Source organism: Moschus berezovskii, chromosome X (assembly GCF_049115385.1).
Source record: "Moschus berezovskii isolate FMDL1 chromosome X, NW_MosBer_1.0, whole genome shotgun sequence".
Taxonomy (NCBI): Eukaryota; Metazoa; Chordata; class Mammalia; order Artiodactyla; family Moschidae; genus Moschus; species Moschus berezovskii.
In genome coordinates this window covers 27,055,951-27,073,156 of record NC_142488.1, presented here as the reverse complement: position 1 = coordinate 27,073,156, position 17,206 = coordinate 27,055,951, and the positions used below count along the sequence as shown (strand labels likewise).

The 17,206-nt window shown below is 38.6% G+C and overlaps 1 protein-coding gene across 1 annotated transcript in view; it reads right to left on the bottom strand.

The window, feature by feature from the left end:
* Positions 1–17,206, bottom strand: part of IL1RAPL1 (interleukin 1 receptor accessory protein like 1) — a 712,082-nt gene that overhangs the window by 195,805 nt on the left and 499,071 nt on the right. The gene's annotated exons all lie outside the window — the stretch shown is intronic.

Genomic DNA, 17,206 nt, shown 5'->3' with positions numbered 1-17,206 from the left:
TTTGTTTGATTTTATTAGATACAGATGATGTGTAAATATAACTTTAAAAGTTAAATAAAATAATTTTATAAAACAAGTGATGTAATCACTGCTGAAAAGTCACAACACCATATAATATTTTTCATCATTTTGTTTTACCCAAGTTCTAACAATTTACGTATATTGTTGAGTTTAGTTACAAGCAAAATATGTGATTAAACTGTAAGGATTCAAGACAATTTTTAGAAAGGATAATGGCATTAAGCACATATTTTATAGGTTGTAATAAGAGCCATGAATGTTTGAGACTTAGGCTTTAAATAAGGGGAATTAAAGAGACATTAAAAAGAAATAAACCTTCACAGAAACAAGGAAAGGGATGAAATGTTTTCTGAATAGCACTAAGTATACTGCTATAATTCATGGTGAATCCTAGTGGTAACTTTCCCAAAGAAATCATATAAATTCACCAAAACATTAAAGAGCAACTTTATTTCCTTTAAAGAAACAGAAAGGCACCAAATATATGTCAGTGATAAAATGTTTATGCTGATTAGCTTCTCCTTTAGCCTCATGAGCTAAATACCCAAGAATAATGAGACAGAAGGAAATTCATCAAGGAGTATTAGGCTTATAAATGTTCATTCAGTGGCTAACAGATACAATCATTCTCCCCAAAGTCACTAACTATCTTTTTATAATCAGAAAATTCTGCATAATATTATTTTGCTCTTAAATACCGAGTTTCATTTGAGAAGCTCGAACGCTTAATAGTAAGTTTTTTCTGAGATTCCTATTACGACCTGGATTGCCAACCCCCAATCTCCAAGAACACCTTGAGCTATAAAAAGAATTTCAAGAAGGAAGATGGAAAATAAATGAAAGGATTTTTTTCAATAGTTTGCTGAAAGCCTAGACAAATTAGAAGAATCACTTATCTGATGTCAAATGCAAACTCTATTACTCTGGAGGAAATAAGTTGTTTCAATCTGTTGGGGACAAAAAAGTTGTTTCACTTCAAACTATTGCCAGAAAGATACCCAAGAAATTTAGTTTTTCCAGTTACCAATCACCCACAAAAAGATTATCCTTTTCTTCAATTTTTCCAGTGAACCTTGCAATAAAAAGTGGGAATCTAAACCTAGGATAAAGCTGGTTAAAAGGAAGTCAAGTTTAATAGACAACAGTATCATGTATAGATTTCTTAGTTGAATGAGTTCAGGGTTCATAACTGGGCTGTTTGCCCACTGCCTAAAGAGATGATTGCCCTCGGTTCATTCTTCTGACACTTAACAAAATAACTTCTAACAGCTATTTTTGGGGAATGTTACTGAGTGACTTGCCATCATGAAATTTTACTTCAGTAATTTCCCATAAGCTTCAATAAAAAGAAAACTTTAAGGTGGATTAAGCCACATGTGAATATAATTTCTTCAAAACCAACACCCACATATGCACAACAGAACATTTTTCCTTTGTATTCAACACTAGAAAGAGATATCCATGTGGATTAAAATTCATGTGAATAGAATTCCTCAAAAAACAAAGTATAACATTTGATGTTCCAGATTCATTGCTTTAAGCATATGCATAAATAATGAGACAAATGATGCACCAATACAAAGCTACAATAAACACATCTTGAATTGACTGATTATTAAATGAAGTTACCTAAATTATTATTATTTCTCTTCCTTTGCATAAACATAGTTAATTATGGCAAGTTATTAATGAAAATGGAAAGACTGGTCTATTGTTTTACATTTATTCAGTGATTCAAAGCATCAACACACCAAGCACGAATGTATCAGGGATTTCTGATAAAGATCTTGGCTTGACCGTTTAAGAATTGATGTCTAAAAATACTGCAAAAGCTTCAATTTCAAATTCAAGGAGATAAGATTAGAGTAGGACCCTTGGACTGCAAGGAAATCCAACCAGTCCATTCTAAAGGAGATCAATCCTGGGTGTTCATTGGAAGGACTGATGCTAAAGTTGAAACTCCAATACTTTGGCCACCTCATGCAACGAGTTGACTCACTGGAAAAGACTCTGATGCTGGGAGGGATTGGGGGTGGGAGGAGACAGGGACGACAGAGAATGAGATGGCTGGATGGCATCACCGACTCGATGGACATGAGTTTGAGTGAACTCCGGGAGTTGGTGATGGACAGGGAGGCCTGGCGTGCTGTGGTTCATGGGGTCGCAAAGAGTCGGACACGACTGAGCGACTGAACTGAACTGAACTGACTGAACGTTGCTTCATGACCCTGATGAAAACTGCTGTATTTTCTACATTCTCTATTTTCACCCATAGAATGTCTCACCTTCTAACATACTAGGCCACTTATTTTTTTATTATATGTGTTATTCATAGTCTGTGGTCCCTCACTAGAATATCACATCCACAGAAACAGGAATCTGGAACTATTCTGTTCCCTAATGTAGCTCAGGTGCCTAGAAGAGTGTCTGGCACATAGTAGGCACTCAATAAATATTTGTGGCATCAATGTATGTTCTTTAGTTCTGAATAAATTCAAAGCCATTATCTCTTGGAATAATTTGTACATACACATGCATACATACATGCTGCTGCTGCTAAGTCACTTCAGTCGTATCCGACTCTGTGTGACCCCATAGATGGAAGCTCACCAGGCTCCCCCGTCCCTGGGATTCTCCAGGCAAGAACACTGGAGTGGGTTGCCATTTCCTTCTCCAATGTGTGAAAGTGTAAAGTGAAAGTAAAGTTGCTCAGTCGTGTCCGACTCTTAGCGACCCCACGGACTGCAGCCTACCAGGCTCCTCCATTCATGGGATTTTCTAGGCAAGAGTACTGGAGTGGCTTGCCATTGCCTTCTCCGGCATACATACATGCAGAATTTTAATCCTATTTACTTCTAATGCCTTTATTATCTGTTGATAATCAATCAGTGCATGATTATAGACTTAATGCAAAGCAACACCTATAGGGCAAATACTAAATATTTGTTTTAAATGAGGATAGCATTAAAAATTGATATCAATGCTTTTAAAAATAGTACCTTCTGATTAAACAAACTTTCCAAACAGAGTATGGTAGCCAATGTGACCATTGCATAGATTGTATTATAAAATGCAAAGATTCTGTCTTTGTTAGACAATTGCAGCAAAATGTAGAAATGGAATTAAATGTGATAGCCAAAAAGATTAAGTAAGATTCACAAGCATAATACAGCCTTTGAGCATATGGAATAAAACCTGATTTCCTTATCCCAGCTCCAAATGTCACAAACACCTAAGCAAGGTCTTAACAGTAAAGTAATGTGTGCATTCTTAAATTCCATCTGTATTCTCAAGAGCCTCTTTAGTGCTAAAGTTGTCTACAATTTTTGAGCACCCCATAATCCCTCATATACTTTTTTCTTCTTCAATTAATGACTGATTTTATACAAGGTAAGTGGAAAAACTTTTACCCTGAGATGGCAGAGTAAAAGGACGTGCACTTATCTTCTCCTGTGAGAACTCCAAAATTGCAACTAGCTGCTGGACAGCCATCAACAGGAGGATGTTGGAACCCATCAAAAAAAGATACCCACCTTCCTAGGACAAAGGAGAAGCCACAACAAGAGGGGTGCAATCACGTTTAAAATCAAACTCATACCCCCCAGAGACACTTGGAGGGCACAAACAAAACCTTGTGCACACTAAGACCCAGGGAAAGGAGCAGTGACCCCACAAGAGACTGAGCCCAAACCGCCTGTGTGTCCGAGGGTCTCCTGTGGAGGTATGGGTCAGCAGTGCCCTGCCGCAGGAATAGGAACTCTGGCAGCAGCAGTCCTGGGAGGCGCAGCATGTGGCATAAGTCATCTTGAAGGAGGTCACAATTTAGCTGCACCATAGAGCAGCTGGGTGGACGACTCGCCACCTGGAGAACAATTATACCAGAGAAGTTCTTGCACTGCTGTGGAAGTTCTAGGCCCTACAAGAGATTTCCCAACCTGGGGATCTGACAAAGGGACTGGGAATCCCTAGGGAATCTGACTTTGAAGGCCAGTGGGATTTGATTACAGAACTTAAACAGGACTGGGGAAACAGAGACACAGACACTTGGAGGGCACAAACAAAACCTTGTGCACACTAAGACCCAGGGAAAGGAGCAGTGACCCCACAAGAGACTGAGCCAGACTTGCCCGTGAGTGTCCAGGAGTTTCCAGAGGTGTGGATCGACAGTGGCCTGCCGCAGGGTCGGGGATACTGGCAGCAGCAGTCCTGGGAGGTATGGAGTGCTGACATAAGTCCTCCAAAGGAGGGTGTCATTACACCTACCATAGAGACTGAAGCCCTTCCATAGAGACTACAAACCCCAGGACTGGGCCACCTCAGGCCAAACTACAGGGAAGGAACACAGCCCAGCCCATCAGCAGAAAATTAGATTAAAGATTTACTGACCTTGGCCTTGCCCGCCAAAGCAAGACCCAGTTCTCCCCATAGCCGGTCCCTCCCATCAGGAAGCTTCCACAAGCCTCTTATTCTCATCCATCAGACCACAGACAGAATGAAAACCACAATCACAGAAAACTAAGCAAAAACTGATCACATGGAAAAACTTTCTCTAGTCAGTATTAAAATAAGAATACATAACTAAAACAACCTTCCAAATTAAAATTCTTAGCAATGAAAATGTCTACATTGTTGCAAAATATGTTGGATGTCACTTAAGATGGGTTGAGAAAGTTTAATGGACTTGGAAATGATATAGAATTCAGCATATGGCCATGATACCAGGTATCTTGGCATGTATGCCCTTCCAGATCCACTTTCCATGCTCTGAGGACTGAGTGACTGTCAACGCCATCTCCCATCTCCTAGATCCCATGATCCCTTATGACTGCCTATCCCTCCAGGTCCAGGTTGGGTGTGGCCCATGAGAATGTACTCCAGTCACAAGAAAATGAACAAAGGCCCTTCCTGCCAGGTTTCTATGGGTCTGCTGGATTCCTCTACTGAGGACTTCATCTCCTATTCAGAGGTCTCTCCATAAAACCATGCTATCTTTTCCCCCTTACTTGTTATACCCTGTGCGTGTGTGCTAAGTTGCTTCAGTCATATCCGACTCTTTGCCACCCCATGGACTGTAGCCCGCCAGGCTCCTCTGTTCATATATTTCTCCAGGCAAGAATACTGGAGTGGGTTGCCGTGCCCTCCTCCAGGGGATCTTCCCAACCCAGGGATCAAACCCTTGTCTCTTATGTCTGCTGCATTGGCAGGTGAGTTCTTTACCTCTAGTGCCACCTGGGAAGCCCTAGGGATAGTAGTGACTCCCTATCAGTACTAACCCCAGGGTACAATACTTTCCTTACTGTTCTTACCCATTTTCTACTTCTTTGGAAACAGTCTGTCTCTTCATCTTACCTGGATGCCATCCTTCCTTCAGGAAGGATGCAGGAATGCCATCCTTCCTGCTAAAACTCTGATTAGACACACAGATTTTCTCACACTGATGTCCTGCCTTGACATCCAGATTTTACAGCTCTGTAAACAGCACGAAGCTCAAACAAAGATTGATGGATCACCTGGGTTTTTCCAATTCATTCATTCCTCCACATCCCATTTGTTAGCCATGCTAATAGATGTGTGGCTTCCCTAGTGGCTCAGTGGTAAAGAATCCGCCTGTCAAGGGTTTGATCCCTGGGTCAGGAAGATCCCCTGGAGAATGAAATGGCAATCCACTGCAGTATTCTTGCCTGGAGAATCCCATGGACAGAAGAGCCTGGCAGGCTACAGTCCATGGGTTCTCAAAAAGAGCTGGACATGACTTAGCAACTAAACAACAAGAGGCATGTAATCATATCTCCTTGTGGTTATAATTTACATTTCCTTGATGACTAATCATGCTGAGTATCTTTAAATGTTCTTATTATCCATTCTTATACCAATATCTTCATGGGGGCAGTATCTGTTTTTCTTTTTTCTTTTTTTTTTTATTGGAGGCTAATTATTTTACAATATTGTATTGTTTGGTTTTGCCATACATTGACATGAATCCGCCCCGGGTGTACGTGAGTTCCCCCTCCTGAACCCCCCTCCCACCTCCCTCCTCCCTTTATCCTCCCTCTGGGTCATCCTCGCACACCAGCCCCGAGCATCCTGTAACATGCATCGACCCTGAACTGGTGATTCGTTTCACATATGACAACATACATGTTTCAATGCCATTCTCCCGAATCATCCCACCCTCACCCTCTCCCACAGAGTCCCAAAGACTGTTCTATACATCTGTGTCTCTTTTGCTGTCTCGTATACAGGGTTATCATTTGCATCTTTCTAAATTCCATATATATGCATTAGTATACTGTATTGGTGTTTTTCTTTCTGGCTTACTTCACTCTGTATAATAGGCTCCAGTTTCATCCACCTCATTAGAACTGATTCAAATGCATTCTTTTTAATGGCTAAGTAATACTCCATTGTGTATATGTACTAAAGCTTTCTTATCCATTCATCTGCAGATGGACATCTAGATTGCTTCCATGTCCTGGCTATTATAAACAGTGCTGCAATGAACACTGAAGTACATGTGTCTCTTTCAATTCTGGTTTCCTCGGTGTGTATGCCCAGGAACTAAACAGACATTTCTCCAAAGAAGACATAAAGATGGCTAACAAACACATGAAAAAATGCTCAACATCCCTCATAATCAGAGAAATGCAAATCAAAACCACAATGAGATACCATTTCACACCAGTCAGAATGGCTGCTATCCAAAAGTCTACATGTAATAAATGCTGGAGAGGGTGTGGAGAGAAAGGAACCCTCTTACACTGTTGGTGGGAATGCAAACTAGTACAGCCACTATGGAGAACAGTGTGGAGATTCCTCAAAAAACTGGATGTATCTGTTTTTAAAATGAAAATAATTTCATTGAAAGTTCACTGAAATTATTTGCAAAGTGGCTGAACTCTCAAGTATACAGCACAATTATCAACAAATTTTAGCTTTGATGAACTGATTACTTGATTGAGTTGAAATCTAGCAGTATTGATAGTATCATGCATTTTATTATGTATTTTATTTTTTTTTATTGGAGGCTAATTATTTTACAATATTATATTGGTTGGTTTTGCCATACATTGACATGAATCCACCCCGGGTATACATGAGTTCCCCCTCCTGAACCCCCCTCCCACCTCCCTCCTCCCTTTATCCTCCCTCTGGGTCATCCCTGCACACCAGCCCCGAGCATCCTATAACATGCATCGACCCTGAACTGGAGATTCATTTCACATATGACAACATACATGTTTCAATGCCATTCTTCCAAATCATATTTTAATACAGGAACCTACCATTGAGTTTACAGGCATGTTTTAATTTTAAAGAAACAAAGGCAGTCTGACTAGTACAATCTAGCAATACTCTCATATTGAACTATTTTCATTCTTTTAATTTAAAATTATAATCAAGATTAGAACATCTTATTCTCCCTAAGACACATGTAATCTGAAATTGGCACAGCAAGAGTTTGCTACAAATGCGAGAGGAGATAGAGATGGTTCATTTGCTTTTAAAATGGATACGATGAATATAGCACATGTAGGGAAAAATTAACTAACTGGAACAAAATGTTTTTCACAATCCATTCCTCTCAGCTGGAAACCCTACTATCACTTTTTTTTTTAAGATAATAAGAAAGTCCATAAACTCAAAATGCCTCTATTTTTAATCACTTAAATCCTATTTTAATTCTGAATTTGACAAAGTAGAACAGCTACTCAGGATCTTTCATAGTCACATGTATTCTTCTAAAGGACAATCTTTTTTTTTTTTTTTTTGGCTAATCCTATGATGGAAATACCCCTGATTTAGTATGCTTTTAATAACAATAACCACTATTGCATTTTGAATATAAGATATACGCCTGTGTGTGAACAACCAATGCAAGTCAGGAAAGGAATCAAACGACACTCAATCTACTGCACTAGAAAATTATAAGATGGGAGCTACTTCCCTTCCTAGATAGCATGATTTTGATTTTGGTATGATTTCTTCACTCTTTCTCAAGTTACACACCTCAAACTCATTGAGCGCTCTCAGCACCCTCATCCAATTGGGAACATTTTCTTCAAGGATAGCTTTCAGTTATTGCTCTTATGATTCCCCTCTATTGCCAATTACCTCTGTTCTTACTCACAGCTTCTCTGTCTGACAATCCCCAAAGCTTCCTAAAGAGCTTCTTGACTTCACTTGTTCCCCACTGCTCATCAGAATTCTGCATTGTTGCCAGAGTTGCCTTTCCAATCACTCATATCCACCCCTCAAGCATTTACTACTCCTTATTGCCCATCATGAAAAGTTCCAGCCTTTTGAGAAACAATAAAAGGCCTTTTCAAATCTCACTATCCACCTATTCTATCTTCCACATCTTCCTTGATTATCCCTCATTTCCAACATATTCCAAAATTCCAACAGACATTTTTAAAGGTTTTTTTAAAAATGTGGACCATTTTTAGTCTTTATTGGATTTGTTACAACTTTGCTTCTGTTTTATGTTTTTGTCTGTTAGCCAAGAGGCATATGGGATCTTAGCTTCCCAACAAGGGATTGAACCTGCACCCCCCGCATTGGAAGGCAGTCTCAACCACTGGTTCTCCAGTGAAGTCCCCAGTCAGAAATTTTAATTAATATAAAATCAACTTTCACATGTTTACATCTTTGCTTAGGCCATTTCCACCTTAGAATGTCTTCCTATTTTCTTTGTCAGATAAAACTCCACTTATTTGCCTAGAATATGTTCCATGAACACTTCTGCGGGACTTTCATAGACTATCTCAGGCAGAATAACTGCTGCCCAGTGTTTCCGTATGGTGTGTACCTGCCTGTACCACAGCTTTAAGCACATTCTATCTTAATTATTACTATATTTTCATTTCATATCTATCAGACTTTGCAATGGGGACAGGACTAGGGACCACGTCCTATTCATCTCTAGCGTGAATGAGAGAAGAGGAACTGTGCATTTCTAGCACAGCACAGAATCTTGATGAATAACTCGTTACTTAAACATGTGATATTTATACACTTAGGACCAGGGATATACAAAAGTCTATTTCTTGTTTTCCTTCTATGTTCACACCTGCAAGACACGTAGCTTTCAATGGAAAAACATGTTCAAAATTATCTTTTGTTTCAATGTAGGCATTAAAATTGTATGATGGTTAACTGGCCAATTTAAAAGTCTAACTTCCACCATAGTTTATATATCCAATGTGTATAACAGAGCAATAATAAAACTGAAAATGTTTCATTCAACTCTATAAAATAATCAATCAATCACTGCCTTGGTCAAATTTTAGGACTGTCATTTCTGCATTGAAAGTCAATAGATGCCACAACAGTTGTGTCCACAGAGAGAAGCAGGTTTGCCAGGACTTGGAAAACTGGACAGGGGAGGGTCCTTCCAAAGGAGAGAGGGATACTCAGCTTCAGCATGAATCGGATATTGTTAGATCTTCAGTTTTTCAAGAGGAAAAATGGATGTGTTCGGGAGAACTCTCAGTCTTTAAAGGTGAACAGCCACTTAACACAGAACTAGAAACAGTATATGACCTAAACAAAATATACCTTCAAGCCACACGGACCAGCAGGAGACAGCTGTCAACTCCTTTTAAGGATGCTGAAGAAGTTTAAAATTGGATTCCCTGTTGGCTCAGATGGTAAAGTGTCTGCCTGCAATGCAGGAGAACCGAGTTCAATCCCTGGGTCAGGAAGAGCCCCTGGAGAAGGAAATGGCAATCCACTCCAGTACTCTTGCCTGGAAAATTCCATGGATGTAGGAGCCTGTTGTGCTACAGTCCATGGGGTCCCAAAGAGTCAGACACGACTGACTCACTTCACTTTCACTTTCAAGAGTCACTTAGTAAGACAGACTTGAAGTCAGCGGCACACTGTATTACAATAGCTATTTTGTTTTGAAGTACATTTGACAAGAGGTATAAAAATAATTTTAGAAGTTCACAATTCTACACACATTCATGTTCAACTTATACTGCTCAACTATAACAATATACTTAATCCAGGTTTTATGGGTTTTATTAAGGCAGAAAGGGAGAGGCCCCATAGAAATCTGGATATTCTCTTTGTAGCACATGATGACTCACCACTTTTTTTGCAGCTCCATCCACTTTCCCAGGCTTCCCTTGTGGTTCAGTGGGTAAAGAATCTGCCTGCGATGCGGGAGACCTGGGTTCGATCCCTGGGTTGGGAAGATCCCATGGAGAAGGGAAAGGCTACCCACTCCAGTATTCTGGCCTGGAGAATTGCATGGATTATATAGTCCATGGGCTTGCAAAGAGTCAGACACAACTCAGTGACTTACATACACACACACACACACACACACAAATACACACACACCCTCTTTCCCTATGAACAAGATGCCTATTCTCTGTGGACTAACTTTGGCTCATCCTCTGGACCAAAGCAAACAAATTATATCAACTCATGACAAAATGAGAACTGTAGATAAAATGGCTTTAATTTATTATCATTTTCATGTGTGTTGCAAGGCTTAAAAGAGGGTTATTATCTCAGAGACGTAAATATAGAATAGTCAGAAGTTTCTGGTGTGGTTGTCAGATAAAAAACTAGGGAAGAGGCCTGCTTGGTCCTCTTAAAAATTATATGTAGAATTAAAATAAAATCTATAAGAGATGAACTTTTAAAAAATTCTACAAGTTCCATCATCTAAATAAGGGCAAAGCTATCAAGTGAGTAAAAAAGAGTTGCCCAACTGACCTGCACTGTAGAGTATTTGTTTTGATACTTTTTTTTTATGAGCAGTAAAGACTCCACCAAAGAATTTTTATGTAGCAGAAAATTCTAGGCATCACCCAGGCATCATAATAATTTTTTAAAATTCTTAGTCACCACTTCAATTTTCTGATCATGCCATAGATTATTTAATTTATTTTTTGTTCAAATGCCAGCATCTGTTGTCAACTCTCAAAACACTGATTGAGAATCTATAACAATTAGTTACTCACAGTCACTATGGAAACAAGATGGCTTCACTGAAAATTAAGGGTTCATACACTATTAAAATAATATTTTTAATATCATGATGCTCTATTATGCTAGCATTTCATAATCTGTGACATGAAAATAACATATGAGGAAGTGGTTTATGATCTGTGAGACCATATTCAGGTGATATTAGCAGCAGCAACAACAACATCAAGAAAAATGTTGTAAGATCTTTAATGGCCTGAACCTAATTAGCACAGTAATTATGTTGCTTGAATTTCCCTCTATGCTCTCCACATCATAGCAATGTGCTCTTACAACCTGTGTCAGAAGAAGCTTCCATTTGTTGCTCTTATAATGCTAACATGGATCAGGGAAATAGAAGGCTGAAGATAGAACAGAGAAGAGCTGGTGATGGCTTCTTATACTCCACATGAAAACATCTTTTCCCCATGAAAACCCAAGATATTCCATTAAGATCCCAAGTGAAGTGAAGTCACTCAGTCGTGTCCGACTGTTTGCGACCCCATGGACTGTAGCTTACAAGGCTCCTCTGTCCATGGAATTTTCCAGGCAAGAGTACTGGAGTGGGTTGCCATTTCCTTCTCCAGGGGATCTTTCTGACCCAGGGATCAAACCTGGGTCTCCCGCATTGCATGCAGATGCTTTACCATCTAAGGCCACAGGGAAGATCCCAAGGATATATGTAATCTCAGAGTCGGTGATATAATCTGATTAAATCTTGAGTCCAACTAATTGTTTCAAGTTTGACAAGACTGAAAATGAAATGTAAAGTGTCTAAGCACATTAGATCATTTCACTTTTCAAGTTATTTGATAGCAGACTGGGGTAAAATAAGTCTCTATTAAGAATTTGTAACACTTGCATTTACACACATATACAGTAAAGATCAAACCTGGGTGTTCATTGGAAGGACTGATGCTAAAGCTGAAACTCCAATACTTTGGCCACCTCATGCGACGAGTTGACTCACTGGAAAAGAGTCTGATGCTAGGAGGGATTGGGGGTGGGAGGAGACGGGGACGACAGAGAATGAGATGGCTGGATGGCATTACCGGCTCGATGGATATGAGTTTGAGTGAACTCCGGGAGTTGGTGATGGACAGGGAGGCCTGGCGTGCTGTGATTCATGGGGTCGCAAAGAGTAGGATACTACTGAGTGACTGAACTGAACTAAACAGTAAAGATAAGGTGGTTTTGATTAGATGTGAAAGACTATAGGATAAAATAGAAACCTTTTTGACACTGGAGTTGAGGGGACTCTCTGAAGATTTCCAAAAATTATGTTCATTGCAGCACTATTTACAATAGCTAGGACATGGAAGCAGCCTAATCAACAGAGGAATGGATAAAGAAGATGTGATACATATATACAATTGGATACTACTCAGCCATTAAAAAGGATGAAATAATTCCATTTACATCAACACGGACGGACTTAGAGATTGTCATACTGAGTGTAGTAAGTCAAAGAAAGAAATATCACATGATATTGCTTATATGTGGAATCTAAAAAACGTGATACAAAAGAACTCATATACAAAACAGACACAGACTCACTTAAGAATGAACTATGTTACTAGGTGGAAAGAGCAGGAAGGGAAGGATAGAGAATTTGGGATGGACATGTATACACTGCTATATTTAAAACAGATAAGCAACAAGGACCTACTGTGTATCACAGGGAACTCTGCTCAAGATTTTTTAACAACCTAAATGGGGAAAGAACTTGAAATATAATAGATTTAAGTATATGCGTGACTAAATCAGTTTGCTGTATACCTGAAACTATCACAACTATACTCCAATATAAAGTAAAACATTTAAAAAAGATATATACTGAAATATTTACATATTAAAAACAACCAAAAAAACCATTCGATTTAATTAAAAACATATCTTGCACTAGTAAAAGCAGTAAAATTAATTTTTGGTATTTTTGTTGCTTTGTTTTTCTAAGTTTTTATGGTTTTGGTCATAAAATTAGTTTCTCTTAAGGAGAAAACAAACTAGTCTACTGATGTCATCCATCATCTAGTATTCAGTAATGCTTGATAAAGGCATTCTAAAGTTTTTCAATGTTATTTTCAATATTTAATAGAGAGAAACAACTGTAAATTTAATAAATGTTGCACATAAGAAATGAAAATTAGTAGGAAACAAATGCACCATTTCCTTTCATTTTGATTGACTTTAGTGAAGCACTTAATAGTGAGTGAGATTAAGTATATTTGAAAATTCAATAACATTTTAATGTTTTATTTAAGGAATGCTACTATAATTTTAATATCTAAGAGGAAGCATGTTCTATTTTAAAGAGGGTAGATCTGGGAATAAGAAAATCTGCATTTCAACTGGGTGCCGCATCAGAGTGGTTTGTGTGCTCTAAATATCTCTGGGCTTCAGAATCCCATAGTGTAATATGAGGCAACAGATTACATCTCAGGTTCTTTCCAGTCTGTTTGTATATAGTTCTTACTCCAAGTATGTGTCTCATTTAGCCATCTTCAGCAATCTAAGTTTTTCCAGCAGTTAGATAATGAATTTTATCACATACAGCTTTAAAGCATGATTGTTTTCCAATGAATAATTTAATTGATTAATATCTGTTGATTAATATCTTCTTATTCAATGTGTGGTCCATGGACCAATATCACCTGAGAGCTTATTATAAATGCAGATTCTCAGGATGCACTCCAGATCTACCCAATAAGAATTTGTATTTTAACAAGATCTCCACACGATTCACAGGAACAATCAAGTTTGGGACACATGGCTTAGTACTAGGCTCCTTCTCCCAGTTTTTTTTCATGTACAATTTGAAACTTTTAATATTATCGTACAGTTTATATTTTATTATGAGTGATACATTTGGCTTAATAATGTACTTTTTAATTTTGGTATCAGCTTCAGTTCTGGCAGATTTTCAAATATCATCATCCAACACAACTGGCAAAACCAGTACATGAACTTTCAAACTTTCAGACTGCAAGTGAATCCATATTTTGTGCTAGAATATGATAACCACAACCTCTAGTACTACACCAAAAGTTAAAAAGGGAAAATGCACTCATAAATATTTAATACTTCATAAATTCTCATTTAAGAATATTCAGTGTAGGTGACCAGAGAACATAGCAGCTCAGGAATGAAAGTTAGAACTTGAAATGAATTTGTTTGTTTTTTTGGTAAAGGTGGTCTTCCCTTTCATTATACTGAATACCTGCCACCTAAGAGGTAAATTAAGATAAGGAATTAAAGCAGGGCCAAAGGAAAGGAACATTTTTAATTAATTGTGGTCAAAGTCTCTTTAGGGTGGGTTTTCTATTGTTGTTTGTTTATTTTTATTTTTTCTTCAAATTTTAATTCTATTTCATTCTTTTTTAAATTTATTTATTTTAATTGGAGGCTAATTACTTTACATTATTGTATTGGTTTTGCCATACATTGACATGAATCTGCCCCAGGTGTACATGTGTACACACCATCTTGAACCCCCCTCCCACCTCCCTCCCCATCCCATCCCTCTGGAGAATAAGGGTTAAAGCAAAATTCATTCCATGCTTTGATAAATGTTGACTGGACTGCCTACGCTGTTTCCTATAGGATACTCCCACATCTGTGATTTGGAATTTGCCCTGCAGTTACATGGAGGGATAAGCCATAGACAGAAAACATTTCAGGTAAATTTCAAGGCAGTTAATACATTCACTCTTAAATTTGAAATATGTCTGATTAAACTACAGCTCAATGTATGGATTTTGGGCTCCTTTGATGCTAGTTTGGTTCAGTTCAGTTGCTCAGTCATGTCTGACTCTTTGCAATCCCATGGACTGCAGCATGCCAGGCTTCTCTGTCCATCACCAACTTCCAGAGATTGCTCAAACTCATCGATTGAGTGATGCCATCCAACCATCTCGTCCTCTGTTGTCCCCTTCTTCTACTGTCTTCAATCTTTCCCAGCATCAGGGGCTTTTCCTGCTAGTACTATACATATAAAAGTGAAGGGCAGAGAGTACTCTCATCAGAGGGTTTTCTGGCATCAAATAATAGAATGGTAACCATGAGTGACCGCCAGGAGATGGCCTAAAATGCAGGAGACTAAGGTTTGATCCCTGGGTCAAGAAGGTCCCCTGCAGCAGGAAATGATAACTCACTCCAGTACTCTGGCCTGGGAAATCCCATGGACAGAGGACTCTGGCAGGCTACAGTCCATGGGGTCGAAAAAGAGTTAAACATGACTTAGCAACTAAACCACCACCTCCAGGGGCTCTGTGACATGTGGGATCTTTCTTGACCAGGGATTGAACCCACATCTCCTGCACTGGCAGGTGGATTCTTTACCACTGGGTCACCTGGGAAGCCCAGGACCTAACCTTAAGTGGCAGAGGAATATTGTAGGATAAACAAACATGAGATGAGGGTGAAAGAAAGAGTGTTCATTCATTTGTTCATTAAACACTCTGGTAGATTAGAGGACACAGTAGTGCCTAATCTCTGCCCTTATGGAATTTGTACTCTAGTGAAGGAGATTCCAAATTTGAAATGTAACCTCATAAGTTGTCTCAATGCTTTACATTTTCAATCATGGCTTCAGAGAGCTCAGTCCTCTTAAAAGAACAATACATTCCTCCCCTTCGCGTCCTGCACTGGCATTTTTTATTTTAGGTATTTTGAGATTGTTTTGAGATTGTCCCCTACATCCTGGAGGCTTCCCTCATGGCTCAGATGGTAAAGAGTCCACATGCAATGCAGGAGACCTGGCTTCAATCCCTGGGTCAGGAAGATCCCTTGGAGGAGGGCATAGCAATCCACTCCAGTATTCTTGCCTGGAGAATCCCATGGACAGAGGAGCCTGGTGGGCTACAGTCCATAGGGTTGCACAGAGTCAGATATGACTGAGCAACTAACACACACATACGCCCTACCTCCTAGCTAAGATGTGCAGTGTTTGTCCCCATACTTTATAAAGGAAGAAAAGAATCTGGATTTTCATGTTGGCAAAATACTGACAACAATTCACATGCTTTCAGACTACAATGCAGATTAAACAAAAACATATGTGAGGAGCATGTGCTTGCTGGACATAGCTTATTAGCCTCTGTAAAAAATCTGCTATTTTAGTGATATTAACATCTTTTTCAAAGAATGTATATCTCACACGTTTCCTTTATATATAAAGCATAATGGGACAAATGAAAACCTTTTACATGATTAACTTATGCAATTCATCTAATGAACATTAAAAATATACCCAGAGCTGGAATAATGTAGAAGATTTTCATAGAAGTAATTTTTAATAAGTAAACAAGATTAACAATATAATTTAACAGTATCACTTTTGTGGACTATCTGGAAGAATATTTTGTAGTAAGGCCCTAACTCACATTAGTATGTACTTCACTGAAAGTGTTATTTCATGTTTCTATTAATATCATTAATGTCATATTAATAATTGTTATTTTTATTAATATCATGATTTATATGTTTCAAAGTTTCAGGGGAAGAAAATAAGAAAAAGCTCAGGCTCTGTTTGTGATTTCTATTGTCACTGATTTCTTACGGATTTGCTAAGCCAATACATCTGGATTTCAAGCCACCCAAAGAGGAAAAAAAATATCAGAATCATCCAATTTGACATGTCCACGTGACTCATGAATAACAAAAGGGCAATTTTTTCAACCATTCTTGCCTATAATTAAATACAAGTAACTATATTCAGTCAGTAGTTACCCAATCTGATACCAGCACAGAGGAACAAAGACAAAGGGAACACAAAAGCTCCTCCTGTTTGGATGAATGTAAACAATTTTGCCCTTGCTTTCAAGGCACAGACCTTTCACAGTAATTAGGTTTAAATATAGTTCTCTTGTTTTTAAACAACAGATGGCTGCCATCTTGTGCACTTCCATTTTTACAGAAATATTTTATTGTGGCTGAAAGGGATTTTCATTCGTTATTCTGTCTGCACGTCTCTTGGTTTCTACAAGAAACTGGTTAAGGGAGAAATAAGATCTCGAACATAAAGGGTGAGAATGTGGTAGCTCTCCACCTCAGAGGCTGCATGTGAAGAGTCAGGGTTAGGGAAGGAGCCAACAATAGAGGTCAGGTAATTTTTAGACTGGGTGAGAGCCTTAAGATTCAATTAGCAATAAAATAAAGCAAGCATGACCAAAGCTGAGAAGGACTTTTGGGTTTTATTGTA